Here is a 17,923-nt window from a genome sequence, read left to right on the forward strand (position 1 = left end):
ATTCTAAGGGCGAGAAATTGGAATGCCAGAAATGAAGACTTTCTCTTTGGGTTGGGGCGCGGGGCGGGGCGGGGCGGGGGGGCGTGGAGCGAGTACTAATAAGGACCCAAGAAGTATCTGAAATTAATCCCAGAGCGTTCTTCCAGACTTTTGTTTGTACATTTCTGGAGCAAAGTTTCAGAGTGTTTGGGAGTTTCAGGGGGTCCCTGTCTCAAAGTTACTAACGTGAATAGCTTGGCAAAAGGCAGGAATTGCCCTGTGGAGTACCACTACCTGGCGGCGTCCTTTGCCTTCCCAAACAAATGGTCTTTCCCTTCGAGTTGGGAGCATTTTGTAAACTCCATCCCGTAATAAGACTGTTATTACCAGTATGAAACATAAAGCTGGATAAGGGAAAGTTGATTGTAATGTAACAGTTTGGTCTTAAACACCAGTGCTATATTTGAACTGCAAGATGGTGCAGTCGGTGGGTGGTGTAAATTTTAAAGGGTAGGTGTGAAACTTGCAGGGCAGCTCAGCCCCTGAATGCCTGGACCCTCTCAGTAAGACGCAGAATTCTCCCATAAATAGAGAGGCCCAATGGCTCTCTGCCTTGAGAGAGCCTGAGTTAGGTCACACTCCCAGGCTGCCCTTGCTGTCACATCTTGAGACCTTTATGTGAATGTGTGTGAATGTGTCACACCTCTCCCCACAGGATAAGATAAGATTCCCTTTCCTTACAGACTAACGGTGTACCTAGATAATTCTCTTCTCTGCTGGCAAAGTGAATGCATCTCAGAGTGGTGAAGTGTTTGATCCCCCAAATCTCTAAAGATGGAAAAGGTGAGCCTAATCCTGTGATAATGTCTCACTTTCTCTTTCTGGGGGTGACTCCCATTGGAGACTGTCCCCCTCAGACACATTGTGTCCACCCAGAGAGCTCAGGCCTAGGCACAAGGAGAGATTCCCAGAGCCTTCATACCAGTGATGAGCAGCTGTAATTGGTTGTGAGGCCTCAGTTTTACGTGTGTGCCTCATTTTTACGTCACTATCTAGTCATGCCCTCTCCATCCTTAGTGCCCATAGATCGAAAGGACCTCGTGGCTTCCCTCACCCCACAAAGGAGAGTAGAGTAGGAAGGTGGCATCCACGTGACTGGGCAGTTTCTCCCTACCAGGAATCTTTCTCCTACTCCCACATCTCTGCTTTTCTGCAAGAGGAAAAATAGATGCCCACAGAGGAACCAACATGACACCTCCCTGGTTTCTTAAAACCCCTAACCCACCCTCACAAATACGTCTTAACCTACTCTTTATTGATCTTCATGGGTGAATTCTTCCCTCAAACATCCATTTTGCCAATAAGGAAACATGTAACGGTAAATGAAAATAAGACTGAATTTTCCCTGTTGACAAAAAGCAAAGAGACTCCCCCCACCCCCGCCGTTTCCTAGAACATTCTCTGGAGAAAGCTTGTATTTGTAAATCCTGCCTCTTCACTTTGATGTGTGTATAAATCTTTTCAGCAGTTCAGTGGACCTCTTGCCTGTCTTACCACACAGGAATGTTTTTCTTAGGGCCTGGGAGCCATCTCTGCAAACAAGAAGGGAGATGGCCCCCCTACCTACCTGTCACCACGGGAATTTAGCCCAAAGTGACTTGAGCTGTAACTGCAAGAGTTAAGAAACCCATAGAGTTAAGAAAAGTTTGTTGTTCTTTCAAACAATGGCAAATAACTGACAAAAGGGCCATGCCAATTACCAAATGAATTTAGGATGAACTACGAAAGAACGAATAACAAATGGTACTGCCAAATCCTCTTTAGATGACTACGGGTTATCATTTATCTTGGGAACATATAATCTATGCAGTATATGTGCTTGGCTGTAGGAAAGGGTGAGATTTTTTTTCTCTTTTTGCAGTCTCATTAAAGGATTACCTGTGAAGCTAATTGCAATCTGATTTCATGTGCATCCAATAACAAAAGTGTGTTCTTTCTTTTCTGCATTTGTGGGGAGGATTCTCCAGATTGGCAAGAGATTTTATTCCTAATTTTTTCACCAGCAAGTATTTATGCCCCACTATTAAAGACTATTGCAGAAATCCCCCTCTGTTGCCCCCTTAAGCCTTGCCATGGAGTTGAGTCTCCTGCTCCCCGCATCTCCATCAATGGCTCATGAAGAGCCAAATCTGTTCATTCTGACAGCCAGAACACCAGCATGTATGGAAGGATGCTCCTACCTGGCTTCCCAGAGGTTGGCAAAATGTCAGCAAGTGCTATTCGCTTTTTTGATCAATTCCCATCTTCCCTAGCTGACAAGCGCTATGATGCCACCTGTGACTGGCTCCCTTTCTCATTCTGGTGACCCACTGCCTCGGCCTGCTGCTTGGGCTTTACCAGCTATAGTACATAGAAGAAGGTCAGAAAGAGATCACCTTAGGTTAACCTTGAGCAAAGGAGAAACATGTGTCACATCTCACAGAGAGGTTTAGGTTCTAAATTCAAGATATGGGGCAAAAGAAGACAAACTCCAAACTGTCCTCCACTGCTGTTTCTTCATTTGAACTCCAAATGAAGTCACTGACTAGCATTTAGGGTCACATACAAGCAATCTTTGAACAACAGACACACTTTTCACAGCCAGATTCTCCAGTCTGAACTTCTCATCTTCCTCAAGGGCATAGGTTCAAGAAGCAGAACAATAATAGCCTCTCTCTCTCTTTCTTGCATGCCTACATGGGTACAGGTAAGTTCGTATGAGTCAAATGTAGGTATGATGTGACTTCTTTGTAGTCCAATTCATACCCACCAATAGCTACTCTAATGTAAACCAAAAGAGGACTCTGAAGCTTCTTATTCACACAAGCTCTGAGGCCTAAAACGGTGTTTGTTATTTTATATTTTTAATATTTTTTTTAAGATTTTTATTTTTAAGTAATCTCTACACCCAATGTGGGGCTTGAACTCACGATCCCAAGATCAAGAGTTGCATGCTCTTCCAACTGAGCCAGCCAGGTGCCCCTATATTTTTAATCTTAAAGAGGACCCATACAAGTTATATAAGTTCAGGCCTGTTACTGGTTTAATTGTGGGCAAAGAGACATGTTGAAATCCAAACCCTTTTAGTACCTCAGAATTCAACCTTATTTGGAAATAGGATCTTTACAGAGGTAATCAAGTTAAAATTCGGTCATTGAATAAAATAAAAAATAATAATAATAAAAAAAAAAAAAAAAAAAGGGATCCCTGGGTGGCGCAGCGGTTTGGCGCCTGCCTTTGGCCCAGGGCGCGATCCTGGAGACCCGGGATCGAATCCCACGTCGGGCTCCCGGTGCATGGAGCCTGCTTCTCCCTCTGCCTGTGTCTCTGCCTCTCTCTCTCTCTCTCTCTGTATGACTATCATAAATAAAATAAAAAAAAATAAAAAAAAAAAATTCGGTCATTGGGGTGGTCCCTAATTCAGTATGACTCGTGTCGTATGATAAGGGGAAATTTGGACATAAAGACAGGATTGCACAGAAGAAAGATGTCGTAAAGACACAGCGAGAAGACAGCTATGTGACTAGAGAGATGGGTCTATAAGTCAAGGAATACTAAGGATTGCCAGCAGATACCAGACGCTAGAAGAAGCAAGGAAAATTCTCCTCTGTGGTTGTCAGATAAGACACGACCCTGACTACAGCTTGATTTTGGACTTCCAGCCTCCAATGTGAGACAATACATTTGTTTTTTTAAGCCTCTCATTTTGAGGTACTTTCTTTATAACAGCTCTAAGAAACTAATATAAGGACCCCTAAAAACCTGGATCTGCCTCTGCTCTAATCCATGCTTTCTGGATCTAAAGCTCTTGGAGCCAGCACCCTCCGGAACAAAGTCCCTAAAGGTATAAATGCAGACAAATTTTCCCAAGCCCTTTTATTTTTTTTTCAAATTTTTATTTAAATTCTAGTTAGTTAACATACAGTGTAATATTGATTTCAGGAGTAGAGTTCACTGGTTTATCACCTACCTACGATACCCAGTGCTCATCCTAATAAATCCCCTCCTTAATACCCATCCCCCATCCAGCCCATCCCCCATCCACCTCCCTCCATCAGTTTATTCTCTAAAGAGTCTCTTATGGTTTGTTTCCCCTCTCTTTTTTTCCCCTTTCCCATATGTTCATGTGTTTTATTTCTTAAATTCTACCTATGGGTGAAATAATATAGTATTTGTCTTTCTCTGACTGACTTATTTTGCTTAGCATAATACACATCCCAAGGCCTTTTAAAGGGAAATTTAAGGGACAGCCCGGGTGGCTCAGCGATTTAGTGCTGCCTTCAGCCCAGGGTGTGATTCTGGAGACCCAGGTTCGAGTCCCACATCAGGCTCCCTGTATGGAGCCTGCTTCTCCCTCTGCCTGTGTCTTTGCCTTTCTCTCTCTGTCTCTCATGAATAAATGAATAAAAATCTTTAATAAATAAATAAATAAATAAAGGGAAATTTACCTGGGACATTCTCAGGGTTTCAGTGCCCAAGAGTCTGTTCTAAAGAACTCCTATATTCAGCCATTAGTACTACATCACCGTTTACTTTAAGAGCATTTAGATCCTCAAAGGCCGAGTTAGATATTTCTTCAGGTGGCAAGCATTAATTCAAGTATCTGCCATAGTCCTCACTGCCCAAGGGTTTACTGTTCCTTTTTTTAATTTTTTTATTTATTTATGATAGTCACACAGAGAGAGAGAGAGAGAGAGAGGCAGAGACATAGGCAGAGAGAGAAGCAGGCTCCATGCACTGGGAGCCCGACGTGGGATTCGATCCCAGGTCTCCAGGATCGCGCCCTGGGCCAAAGGCAGGGGCCAAACTGCTGCACCACCCAATGATCCCTTTTTTTTTTAATTTTTTTTTATTTATTTATGATAGGGGTTTACTGTTCCTGTTGCTGAGGTGAACCACATCTGCAGAAAATGCCCTTAGACCCAAAGGTTCATCTTCCATCAGAGGAAGGCCTCTTCCACTGACAAAAGGCCACAGACTGGGCTTAAAACAACGGAAAAGTATTCTCTCACATTTCTGAAGGCTAGAAGTCCAAAATCAAACATAACAGAGCCACGCTTTTTCCAAAGCCTCCAAAAGATTCTCCTTGCTTCTTCCAGCCACTGGTAGTCCCAGTCATTCCTTGGTCCCAGCCTCTGCCTGTATCTTCACATGGTCCACATCCCCCCATGTCTGTGTCTTCATATGACATTCTCCTGTCTCTATGTGGCTATGTCCTACTTTCCCTCTTCATATGACCCCAGTCATATTGTATTAGGGCTTACCCTATTCTAGTATAACCTCCTTTAAGCTTGATTCTGTCTGCAAAGACCCTATTTCCAGATAAGGTCATGTTCACAAGTACCAGACTTTAGAAGTTCAACGTATCTTTTGAGACTGTTCAACCCCTAACATCCACCCTGACTTCTGTCTGGAAGCATGTCCAGGCTTGCAGAAACAAGCTTTTCTGAGCCCAGGAATTTGGCTGCCATATGTTACAGGGGCCAAGAGCAGGCCACTCCAACATGGGCCACTTTGGCATGAAATTATTCTGAGCTGAAGGCAATTGAGACCCTGCAGACTCTGGAGAAGCGTTTGTCTCTCCCTTAACTGCATGGAAGAACCTAAACTGGGGGGCAGGGGAGTTCCCAGAGCAGGGCAAACATCTAATTGCCTATCATCTGCTCTTCTTCTTATCACCCAAGGAATTGCATTCCTTTCCTCTGAAGTCCCAGGTCCCTACCCCTTTCTCCTTAGTTCAGGATGACATATAGACCCCATTTTGCCTGACAGTCTTTGGAGTTTCCATGTCCCTGTAGATTCCCCACATGTACGCTATTAAATTTTATTTTCTCATTTATCTGTCTCGTGTCAATTTGATTCTTAGTCCAGCTAGAAGGACCTTGAAGGGGACAGGAGTTCTTGCTCCCTAACAATGTCTTCCTCTCTCAGAGGATCATGCAGTTTTTTTTTAGAAAGTCAGAAACTGAGACAGAGGCCTTAAAAATCACCTTCGTGTCCCTCCCTTGTTTTGTATACTGCTAGTAACTGCAGAAAATGAAATATATGAGCAAACCCAAAACTACCCTCTCTTCCAGCTTTCTACCAACAGCACGGAGCCTGCTTGAAGAGTTTCAGGTCTTTAGTGGCATGCTTTCACACCTGTTCTTCTCGGAGGCTCCAGCTAGTCTTGAAACTTCTAAATGTCCAAATTCATGGCTGCACCTTGTTAAAAGATAATCTGAGACATATTAAAAATGTTAAAAGTTTATTTGAGGAAAAACTGTTTTGAATTGGGGCTTACCAAACTGGAAACGGTTTGGAGCACTATGGAGACAAGAGCCAAGGGAAAGACTTTTTCTACAGAGCAGTATAGAAGCAAAGAAAATAAATTATTTGACTGGCTGTAGTTTAAAGCCTAGTTGGCTGTGATTAGTGGTCCTTAGCATTTTGATTTCATGACCCGGAGGCATTTACAGGCTTAGATTTTGGTTTGCTCATGTAGTCCACCATGGGATTAGAGCCACCTCAGTCTAACGGCCTCCTTGTTTAATTCACATAACATCAATTCCCCAACAAGGACTTAACAGGAAATAACTCCAGTTCCGGGGGAACAAATATATACCCAACACTAAACAGGCTCCTACATAGATCTGATTCCCTGGCCACAGACCTGTGTGCAAGGATATTACATCTTTATCTCCTCTAGACCAACTTAATCTTATTCTGAATTCCTTCCTGCTAAATAGGTAGTGTAGGGGTGGAAAAATAATGTTTCCTCTACTCTTCTGAGTTTTGGGATACTATCTCCCATAATAAGAGACAGATTAACAAAAGGGGAAATTGATTAACATGCGTGCCTCAGGTGTAGATGGGGGACACTCAGGGAAACCGAGGGTAACTCCTCCCCCCAGAAATCCCAAGCCACCACCTTAAATACCGTCTTCAGGTAAAGACAAAAGAAAGATGTTGGGGGTTGGATGATGTGCAGTTATGCGGGGGGACCATGGAAAGCAGAGTAAAAGGTAAGCTTTGTTATGCAGATTTAAATGGCTGTCTTCTCTGTTAATGTCTCTTGTGATTTTAGACTTATCTTTCTCTTCCTGATACCAAGAAGGAGTCTGCTCTTCAATGGGGATTTCCTTTCCTCTATGAGTGGTAAATTTCCCTTGCAGAATGGTAACTTCTACTCTGTTTTCAGAATTTCTCCTGTGTCTGCAGTTTCTCAAAAATAACCTGTTCAAAATAATCCTCTGACAAAGAGCTACTCTTCAGTAGGAGATTTTAGCTCTGTCATTCTTGGGGCTTCCCCCACTGCTATACCTAGAATTGTGTCTTGGTTCCAGGAGCTCAGACAACACATCTCCAGGCCAGGATGGCCTTTTGTCACAGACCACCTGACATAGCTTCTTCAGCTCTCTACTGATCATTGGCCACACTGTAGGGAAAGGGCTTTGCTTTTGTGTGGCTGGAAACCCTATTGCTCAGAACTTTTCTCTCTGGGTCCACCTATAGCCATTTTTCTCCCAGGTACTACAAGGGAGCAAAATCTAGAGTCTGAAGGAATACCCAATACCTTCCTTCACTAAGCATACAGTCCAGTCCCACAGGAAGGTTTAAATAAGCACATATGGCTGGATAATGTTTTGAGGAATTAAATGTTTAGGGTTTGATGACAGAATGGACATATCTCATGAGGGAAGCATCAAAGATGACTCCAGTCTTCCTGTTTTAATTACAAAGGTCTCCAACTTTCTGACCAGCTCCAAGAATCCTAAGCCTATTATTTCAAATAAAGAGCATTACAAGTGTGTATATTGGATCATTTCTTCTGAATGATGAGAAGTTGGATGTATTTGAATTATAAACATGAACTACAATTCCCAAGGATTTCTCTACACCTCAAAATTGAGCTGCATCCTGGCCACTAGATGGAGCCAAAAACTAAGTAATCCAGCCTTCTATTTGTTGTGTTGACCCAGAAAGTAGGTCAGTGAGTCAGGTTCTTCAATTACGTATGTGTGGGCCTGTTCCAAGGGCTGAATTTGGCCGTGGTTCACCAAATTCATAATAACAGAGGTCAGTCTAACCTACAAGATGATTAAATAACAGTGACTAGGACAGTGTCTCTGTTGTGCAGTTTATATAACTTCCTTCAATGGAAAATACAAGAGATTAAGAGGAAAAATAAGAAAATGCTTTCTAAACATTACTGCCAAGTCATGATGGTTTTCAGAGATACAAATAGCTATCTGCTTCTGCGTGCCATAAAACACTTACCCCTGCTTTAAATTATGCTGAACATTGTCTGTGTTTGCATTTGAGAATAATAAAATAAAACTGTGAATTGTGCTTTACCTGGCACAAAGTGTTCAGAGGTTTTCCAATTTGAGTTCATCCTCACCTTTCTGGAAGTAGACATTGCTATCATCTCCATTTTATAGATGAGGGAACAGACTCAGGGAAGTTCAGTAACTTGCCCAAAGCCTCACAGCCAACAAGTCCAGAAACCAGGCTATGAGGTGATGTGCGTGCGATGCTGGAACCTGCCAGCAGTCAGGAAATCTTCATTTTTCATCCAAGCTCTACCTTGAGGAGGGGAAATCACCCTTCAAGACCTGATTTTTTGTTTTTCCATTTGAAAAATGATTAAGTGGTCCTTAAGGCAGAGTGCATTACATTTAAATGCACCCAATCCCTGGGATCTTGTTAAATGCAGATTCTAATTCACTAGGTTTGCGGTAGGGCTGAGATTCTGCATTTCTAACATGCTCCCTGCTCCCCAGTTGATGCTCATGCTGCCCGTTCTGCCGATTGGAGAGCCACACTGTAGAGCCTTTCTATTGTGGAAAGCTAATAACTCTAACATCTGCAAGGGAAAACTAAGAAATGGGCAAACCATATGTCCACAACAGTGCTTGCTGTTTAAAATATTCACTGGTAGCTATCAATTTGAAAGGAACTCAGTTGTTTGGTATTCATCTATATTTCATGCTTTATATTTTAGATTAATTGAAGCCTAGCAGATTTTATGGAGGGATGAAACTTTGTTATTCCAGCTATCAGCTGCTAATATATTGGCTCGTTTCCTTCTTAAGTCAATTGTTTTTAATTCTTGATTAACAGCACACCGTGCATCTCAGACGGAAGTCACCCCAGACTTCCAGCATAGCATCTAGTATGAAGCTGTTCCAATGCAAAATTAATCTTTACCTAATTCCATGCTGAGAAACAGGTACAGCATCCTGTTCCCAAATACATAACTTCTAGATTTCTATACCCTCTCCATACAGGAACACTTTAATCTCTTTGCAGTTTCCTTGCTAGGGAGCTATTAAACTATAGCATGTACTTAAGATCAATTGAGAAATTTTGCTTTTACGTGGTGCAGTGCTTTACGATTTACAAGAGCGTTTTCATCTGTGTTAACTCATCTGAGCCTACAAAAACTTGGTGAATTAGATAGGGAAGATATTTTCCCTCATCGCAGATAAAGAGACAAAGTCTCCAGAAAGGTTATGACAGACAGGAACATAGCCAGTGTCTCTTGACTCTAACTGGCAAGCACTTTTCAGCTCACCACACTGCCTTCTTACCCTACTTCATGGCTCAATGTGTATATGAATCTGTAAGCAAGAAGTGTGTCTATGCTGTAGATAAAAGAAGAGGAAAGGGGAATCCCTGGGTGGCGCAGCGGTTTGGCGCCTGCCTTTGACCCAGGGCGCGATCCTGGAGACCTGGGATCGAATCCCACGTCGGGCTCCTGGTGCATGGAACCTGCTTCTCTCTCTGCCTGTGTCCCTGCCTCTATCTCTCTCTCTCTCTCTCTCTCTCTCTCTCTCTCTGATGACTATCATAAATAAATAAAATTAAAAAAAAAAAAAAAAGAAGAGGAAAGAAGGAAGCGGGATAAGCTTGGGATCACTGTAGTACATTGAGGCAGGTTGATGGTTAGGGAACATCTGAAGTTCCTGGTGACATATTTCAAAACTCCAGATTTGGATTCTACAGAAAGCTAACTTCAGAGGTCATTGACTCACTTCTAGAATGGTTATCTTAAATTGGGCCTTAGGGTATGCTCAGAAAAAGTGCTCTTTAAGTCTACTCCATTCTATTCACATTTCTATTGATTGCTGACTGTGTGTGAGGAAATCCAGAGATTATAAAGATGAAGACACATTGTTGAACCATTAAAAGCTTATTATTTATTAGGAACGACTTTATTACTTTATTATTTATTACTCATGTATTGATTCTTTTTTTTTTTTTTAGCCCCAGTGTGGAGCTTGAACTCACAACCTGAGATCAAGACCTAAGCTGACACCAAGAGTCAGACACTTGGGGCCCCTGGGTGGCTTAGTTCTCAGCAGAGGGTCTGCTTCTCCCTCTCCTTTTGCCCACCCCTCTTGCTCATGTGCTCTCTCTCTCTCAATAAATACAATCTTAAAAAAAAAAAAAGGTCAGACACTTAACCAACTGAGCCACCCAGGACCCCCCACCTTGATTTATTTAAAAATATGATTTAGCACCTTGCTATGTGCCAAATACCATCCAAGGAGGAGAACAGTAGTAATGAACATGACAATGCCCTGACCTCAATGACTTTACTTGGCCAGTTTAGGATACATAAAAAAAAATCAGTGTAAACACCACAGTGCAGGAGCTGCCCACCCTTCCACAGAATCTGAATCTTGAAAAGTCAGGGGGGCAAGCTTCCAAGAGAAAGGCACATTTAAGCTGAGCCAAGTTAGGGGTGGGTTGGGGGCATAATGGGGGCTGTATGTCCAAAGGCCTAAATGCAATGGTGTAATTTTAATGGAGACAGAAGTCTGATTACAGTATTCTGCAGCGTGAATTAGAAGGGAAGAGGTGGACAGAGTGGAGACTGAGTGCAGCTAATACTTGTACCTGCCTGTGAAGCAAAAGGAGTAAGAGTTAAGGCAGTAATTGTTGGATAACTTGAAGCCAAAGGGTTTGATTCAGGGATTTTTTTTAATATGAAAAGAAAAAAAGATTACATTTCCATGAATACCTCAAAGGGCCAGTAGAGACAGAGAAGAGGGGACAACTGAGGGGAGCGTGCCCTCTGAGGGCAGGGAAGGACGGGTTCCCAAGTTCAGATGACCTATTATAAGGTAGAGTAATAAAAATACCATGAGGGGATGCCTGGGTGCCTCAGTGGTTGGGCAGCTGCCTTAGGCTCAGGTCGCAATCCCGGAATCTGGGATTGAGCCCTTCATCAAGCTCCTGTAAAGAGCCTGCTTCTCACTCTGTCTATGTCTCTCTCTCTCTCTCTCTCTCTCTCTCTGTCTCTTGAATAAATAAATAAATCTTTAAAGAAAAAAATACCATGAGATTAAACATTTTATTCATGCTAAAAAAAAATCCAAAGTAACACTTTGAGGGCAAGACCCTTGTCAGTTCTGCTCAGTGCTGTATCCCCAGCACCTAGAACAATGCCTGGAACATGGTAGGTGCTCATCAAGTATTTGCTGAGTGAATTAATTCATGAATGTAAAATAGTAACCATTAATTAGACACAATTTGTGCCAGGAGGGATCCCTGGGTGGCGCAGCGGTTTGGCGCCTGCCTTTGGCCCAGGGCGCGATCCTGGAGACCCGGGATCGATTCCCACGTCGGGCTCCCGGTGCATGGAGCCTGCTTCTCCCTCTGCCTGTGTCTCTGCCTCTCTGTCTCTCTCTGTGACTATCATAAAATCAATAAAAATTAAAAAAAAAAAAAAATTTGTGCCAGGACTGTGAAAATTATTTTCTTGCATATTCTCTTTAATTCTTACAATTCTTTTTTTTTTCTTAAGATTATTTATTTATTTATTTATTTATTTATTTATTTATTTATTTGAGAGAGACTGAGAGAGAGAGAGCGCACAAGAGAGCAAGTGAGCATGAGCAGGGGGTGGGGGGATGGATCCCAGGACCCTGGGATCATGACCTGAGCCAAAGGCAGACACTTAACGAACTGAGCCACCCAGGTGCCCCTACAACAACGATTCTAAAAGGTAAATAATTATTTCCATTTTACAGATGAGAAAAGAGAAGCGCAGGTTTAGAAATGAAGGCGTTCAGGACATGCCAGCCAAATTATACTGCTTGGGCTATTGATTATTTTGAGCTGAAAGCATTTGAGAAATAGCAGATAAAGGAAGAGCTTCCTGATCTCCCCTTTACTACCTAAAAACCACAAAACCACAAAATTTCCCATAGAAAAAGTACCCTCCCTGTACCAGGAAGAGAGGAACATTCTTATCACCAGAAGACTAGGAGTCAGCTCAGAAACGGGTGTGTACAAACAAAATTAAATAACCCTTATCTTTCACTGGTTTCCTCCCCTTGTATCTCCTAGCCACGTGCTCACAACTCTCGGCCCCCTCACCAAACCCTTTAGTCATGTCACTTCTCCACAAATGTGTGGTATTTATGGCCAAAAAGGTATAAAAACTTCCTGTTCTGGTCACTTCTTCAAGTCTGCATTTTCTTGCGAAAGCTCTCTCGTACATGTGAAGATTTAATAAAATCTGTTTGCTCTTCTCCTGTGAGCCAGTCTTATGTCATTTTAAGTCTTAAGCACAACTGTAGACCCTAATAGGGCAAAGGAGAATTTTTCTTCCCACACAAAAACTTAACCCATAACCCATAACCACACAGCTAATGAGTAGCAGACATGGGATTTAATCCAAGTCAATCTGATTCAAACTATGCTTTTAACAGTGACTATGATTTTAAGTATCTGGATTTTAAATATTCTATAACTTTGCCAGATTACCATACTAGCTAAGTACTGGTGCCTTAACCCACTCCAGACCAATTGAGTCAGAATCCCTGAAAGAGGGACCCAGGTGTCATATTTTAAAACCCCTCTAGGTTACGAAAAATAAAAATAAAAATAAAAATAAATAAAGCCCCTCTAGGTGATTCTACAGTTCAGAGAAGGTTGGTAACTACTTCACTGTATCACTTTCTAATTTGAGGCTATAAACATTTATGTACCTGTCATTTTATTTTGAGGCAAAATCAATGCAAGTACACCAAACCAAAGATTTCATTTTATTTTCCCTGGGTACCAGGCACAGAGTATCTTGTCATTGGAAAGTGTTGGCAAGGGGCAGCCCCAGTGGCTCAGCAGTTTAGTGCCACCTTCAGCCCAGGGCCTGATCCTGGAGACCTGAGATGGAGTCCTATGTCAGGCTCCCTGCATGGAGCCTGCTTCTCCCTCTGCCTGTGTCTCTGCCTCTCTCTCTCTCTGTGCCTCTCATGAATAAATAAATAAAATCCTTTAAAAAAAAAAAAAAAAAGAGTGTTGGCAATAATACTTATCCAAAGCCTTGTAGAAAAATATTAAATATTTGAAGTAAAAATTTAAAATATTTGAATAAAGAAAAACTTTTGATGCAGCATCTGGGTGGCTCAGTTGGGTAAGTATCTGCCTTTGGCTCAGGTCAAGATCCTGGGGTCCTGGGATCTACTGAGTCCAGCCCTCTGCTCAGCAGGGCATCTGCTTCTCCCTCTCCTTCCCCTTCTGCCCCTCCCTCCCCATTTGTTCTCTCTCTCCCTCTCTGTCTCTCAAATGAATAAATAAAATCTTAGAAAAGAAAAAAAGAAAAAAACCTTTGATTACCTGCATCAGCAGAGTAAGTAGAAATGAGGTGATTATGGAGAAACAGAATAGCATCACAGTTAAGCATACAATCTATAGAGCCACAAATCCCAGCCCCAAGGTTACTAACTGCATGACCTTCACCAAGTCACTGAACTCTGTTCACTGCTTTCTTCCCCTAGGAAATAGAGATGATGATAGTACCTACTTCACAGGATTGCTACCAGAGTGAAATGAGTTAATATGTGTAAACACAGAGAGCCCAGAAGCATTCTGTGCCATCCAGCGTTGTTATTACTTATCTTTCCCTACTAGAGAAAGATTTTGTCTGTTTTCTTCCTAATCATATCTCAAGGCCTAAAACAGAGCCTAGAGCCACAACGTGGCCTCTCCGTAAATGCTGATTATTGTTGTTATTTTTGAAATGAGATAAGCATGTAAAATGAATATTGTGTGTGCACGCCACTTAAAAATATTCATTGAGGGCAGCCCAGGTGGCTCAGCGGTTTAGCGCTGCCTTCAACCCAGGGCGTGACCCTGGAGACCCAGAATCGAGTCCCACATCAGGCTCCCTGAGAGGAGACTGCTTCTCCCTCTGCTTGTGTCTCTGCCTCTCTTTCTCTCTGTGTCTCTCATGAATAAATAAATAAAATCTTTAAATATATATATTCATTGATTCTGAAGATAAAAACATAACATTTGCTCATAAATCATGTTACATCATCATACTTTCAAAGGAACTTGGTAAGCCAGTAAGAATAAAGAAACTGGGGGATCCCTGGGTGGCGCAGCGGTTTGGCGCCTGCCTTTGGCCCAGGGCGCGATCCTGGAGACCCGGGATCGAATCCCACATCGGGCTCCCGGTGCATGGAGCCTGCTTCTCCCTCTGCCTGTGTCTCTGCGCCTCTCTCTCTCTCTGTGACTATCATAAATAAATAAACAAAATTAAAAAAAAAATTAAAAAAAAAAAAAAAAGAATAAAGAAACTGAGAGCACCATTTTAAAAATATGGTGAGACCTAACTGTAGAGAGCAAACTGATGGTTACCAGCAGGGAGGCGAAGGGGTGGGCTAAAGGGGAAGATGGGGATGAAGGAGGGCACCTGTTGTGATGAGCACCAGGTATTGTATGGAAGGGTTAAGTCACTATATTGTACACCTGAAACTAGTATTACACTGTATGTTAACTAACTGGAATTTAAATAAAAACGTAAAAAATATATGGTTAGACAGTTAAACCTTAAATTTTACATACATACATAATCATCCAAATAATATTGACTTTAGGTTAGAATAAAAATATGCAAAAATGAAAATAGTTAAATATTAAGATCATGGCATTATAGTGATTTTTTTTTTTTTACCTTCTCCCTTGGATTTCTTTCACTATTATTGCATCATTTCTTACTCTATCTGTTTTTCCTCCTGATAGTAAACTGAGAGCAGCTTCATCCACTCTTGAGAAAGAGAAGGAAAAGGCAGGAAATAGTCCAACAGTTAAACTGCACTGAATAGTTTAAAGTTGCCCTTTTAACAGCTGGAAATTTCTCATGGAATGGCTCCAGCCACTCCTCAACTTACAAAAAAAATCCTTTAGGAAGCTTCTGCCTTATAAGCAATTCATAACCCTTAGCAAAGTTGGATCAAAAAAATGTACAACATGCCTATGAGTCATCCTTAAAATACTGGTATTTTCTTCAATGAGCCTCTGTAATGGGGAAAAAATTATCATTCCACACAAGCTTCTGAGACCTGTTATCACTTTGCAGATTGAATAACCCTTGGAGACAAGGCAATCTACTGGCTAGACAGCCTGGAAACGGATTCCAGGCCAATCAGCTGCCTAGAATCAGTCTTTGGCCCAATCACCCACCTAGAAACAGTACCTGAACCAATCACTGTCTTCTAAGAACTGTTTTTCCTAAAATCTGCCACTGCTGCCTTGCAAACCAAAATCAGAGAAAGAAAATATACCTGAATTATTTCTACACTGACCTCATGTGTTCCAGCCCATCTGTGGCCTATTTGACAAGTGCTTTGAACTCCATGCCCCTCAGTGGAATTCATTCTGTATCGAGTAATTTTTTAGCCACGTCATACCCTTTGTGGAAAGAGGTAAGGAATAAATACATTTCAGAATATATCATTTTGTACACTGTAGTGGTTTTGATGGGTTTTTTATCTATTTTTCATTAAAACTAGGTGGTTCTCAACCTAGGCTGCACATTAGAATTGCCTGGGGAGTTTTAAAAATTCTGATGCCCAGGCCTCACCCTGGACTGATTAAATCAGAATTTCTGTCCTCGGTGTTTATTAAAGTCCTGCAGATTATTCTAGTGTGTGTCAGGGAGCAAGAACGTCCTGTCCCCTTCAAGGTCCTTCTAGCTGGGCTAAGAATCAAATTGACATGAGACAGATTGACAGAAGATCAAATGTAATAGCATATGTTGGGAATTGCCCATGGCAATTCCAAAGACAGGCAAAAATGAAGTACGTAATGTCATTTTGAATTAAGGAGAAGGGAGTAAAGGGTCTGGGACTTCAAAAGGAAAAAACACAATTCACAGAAAATGAAAAGGAGTAAATGTTTGGTAAACAAATGTGCACTGGGCTGCTCAGAAACAATGGGACACAGAGGACTTTGATCAAATAAGCCTTGTTAGGTTCCTCCCTGTCTAACACCCCTAGTTCATAGTGTAATGTAGTTCTTTATGGTGATAGCTTTCTTCTTGAGCAGTTCCTCTATCTAAATGCTTTCTGGAGAGTTGAAGGGGAAGGTAAAGAGCTTTTCCTAAATCGGTTGGGGTTTATTACTTTTTAACTTAAAATAATCTTCTTGCAGCGGCCAGCCCTTGGCCCCTATATGTGCATCTTAAGTTGATAATACCTGCCTAACTAGATCTTAAGAATTGGCCAAAGGCAAGGCAATGTCTTACAATTTGCATTGTCTTGCCCTGTCCTGCCTAGACCAGGCAAGCAGTTGATAGGAAACACACAGGGAGTTTCAGCAAAGTGCCTAGGATCTGGAGTAAGATCAGGAGTATGTCACCCTTTGAGCTCAGTAAGGGAATATGGAGTAGTTTTAAGAGCTTGTTATTGTGGACTCAGATCTCTGTTTGAGGTCCATCTCTATCATCGCCTAACTCTCTGTCCTGAAGTAAGTTAATTGTAAAAGGAGGAAGTAAACAGATCTGTTCGAGAGGATGTCATAAAGATCACATTAGATAGTATAAGTAAAGCACTTAGCCTAGCCCTTAGTACATGCTCCATAAATAGCCAACTAAGAATAAACACAAAATGGTTGAGATGACCCACTTGCAAAAGTAATCCTTCCTAAGAGATGATTTGTAACATTAGCAAGGGCTTAGAAAGTAACCTGCAGTGACTGTTCAAAGTGTATCCTGTTATTTAACTGAACAGAAATGTAATCTAATCAATCCTCTTGTAACTTGAACATTTGAAATGACATGGTAGTAATGGAAGTGTGGTCGCGGAAGTGTCATCACTAACAGTCAATTTAAAAAAAGAAAACACTATAGAGATAAACAGAAAAATACATTGATTTATTATCATTTTTTTAATAAATTTAATTTAAAAAGAGGTACAGAGAGACTGTGATGTGTCTCTAGCACTGTATGGAAGAGAGAAGCTGTCCTCTGTCATGGGAGCATTTTTGTTCCAGGTTTTGGGAGACTTTCCTGGATTATTGATTATGTGATAAGAAAGAAACTGTACTACTACTCCAGCTGCAACTTGACTCTCTAGAATCAATAGGCCCTTTGGGGGCCTCCAGGAACTCCCTGGAGAATATCAGGCCTTACCTAATTACCAAGCTTCCTGAGTCTGGGAGTTAGGACTATACATACAGCAGCAGTCTGATTTTTTGTCCTAGAGAAATCCCTCTCAAAACTCAGGAATGTAGGGATCCCTGGGTGGCGCAGCGGTTTGGCGCCTGCCTTTGGCCCAGGGCACGATCCTGGAGACCCGGGATCGAATCCCACATCGGACTCCCGGTGCATGGGAGCCTGCTTCTCCCTCTGCCTATGTCTCTGCCTCTCTCTCTCTCTCTCTGTGACTATCATAAATAAATTTAAAAAAATTAAAAAAAGAAAAACTCAGAATGTAGTATGAAAAACTTTTCAAAATCTAATTACATTTATGTTTCAGTTTGTTAGGGCAGGAATTTCTCGTTTTGATTAACCTTGCTAGTCTCCATCTACGTGAAGGACACAGTGAACCTGATTCTTTCAGTATCTAATTGATGTCTTAGAGAGGCGCCTGGGGGGCTCGGCCGGTTAAGCATCTCACTTTTG

The 17,923-nt window shown here is 41.8% G+C and overlaps 1 protein-coding gene across 1 annotated transcript in view; it reads right to left on the reverse strand.

Annotated features, from left to right (window-relative positions):
• The window catches only part of RNGTT (RNA guanylyltransferase and 5'-phosphatase), a 362,370-nt gene that overhangs the window by 331,232 nt on the left and 13,215 nt on the right, over positions 1-17,923 (reverse strand). The window lies entirely within an intron of this gene.

The sequence above is a fragment of the Canis lupus genome, chromosome 12, assembly GCF_011100685.1.
Source record: "Canis lupus familiaris isolate Mischka breed German Shepherd chromosome 12, alternate assembly UU_Cfam_GSD_1.0, whole genome shotgun sequence".
Classification (NCBI taxonomy): Eukaryota; Metazoa; Chordata; class Mammalia; order Carnivora; family Canidae; genus Canis; species Canis lupus.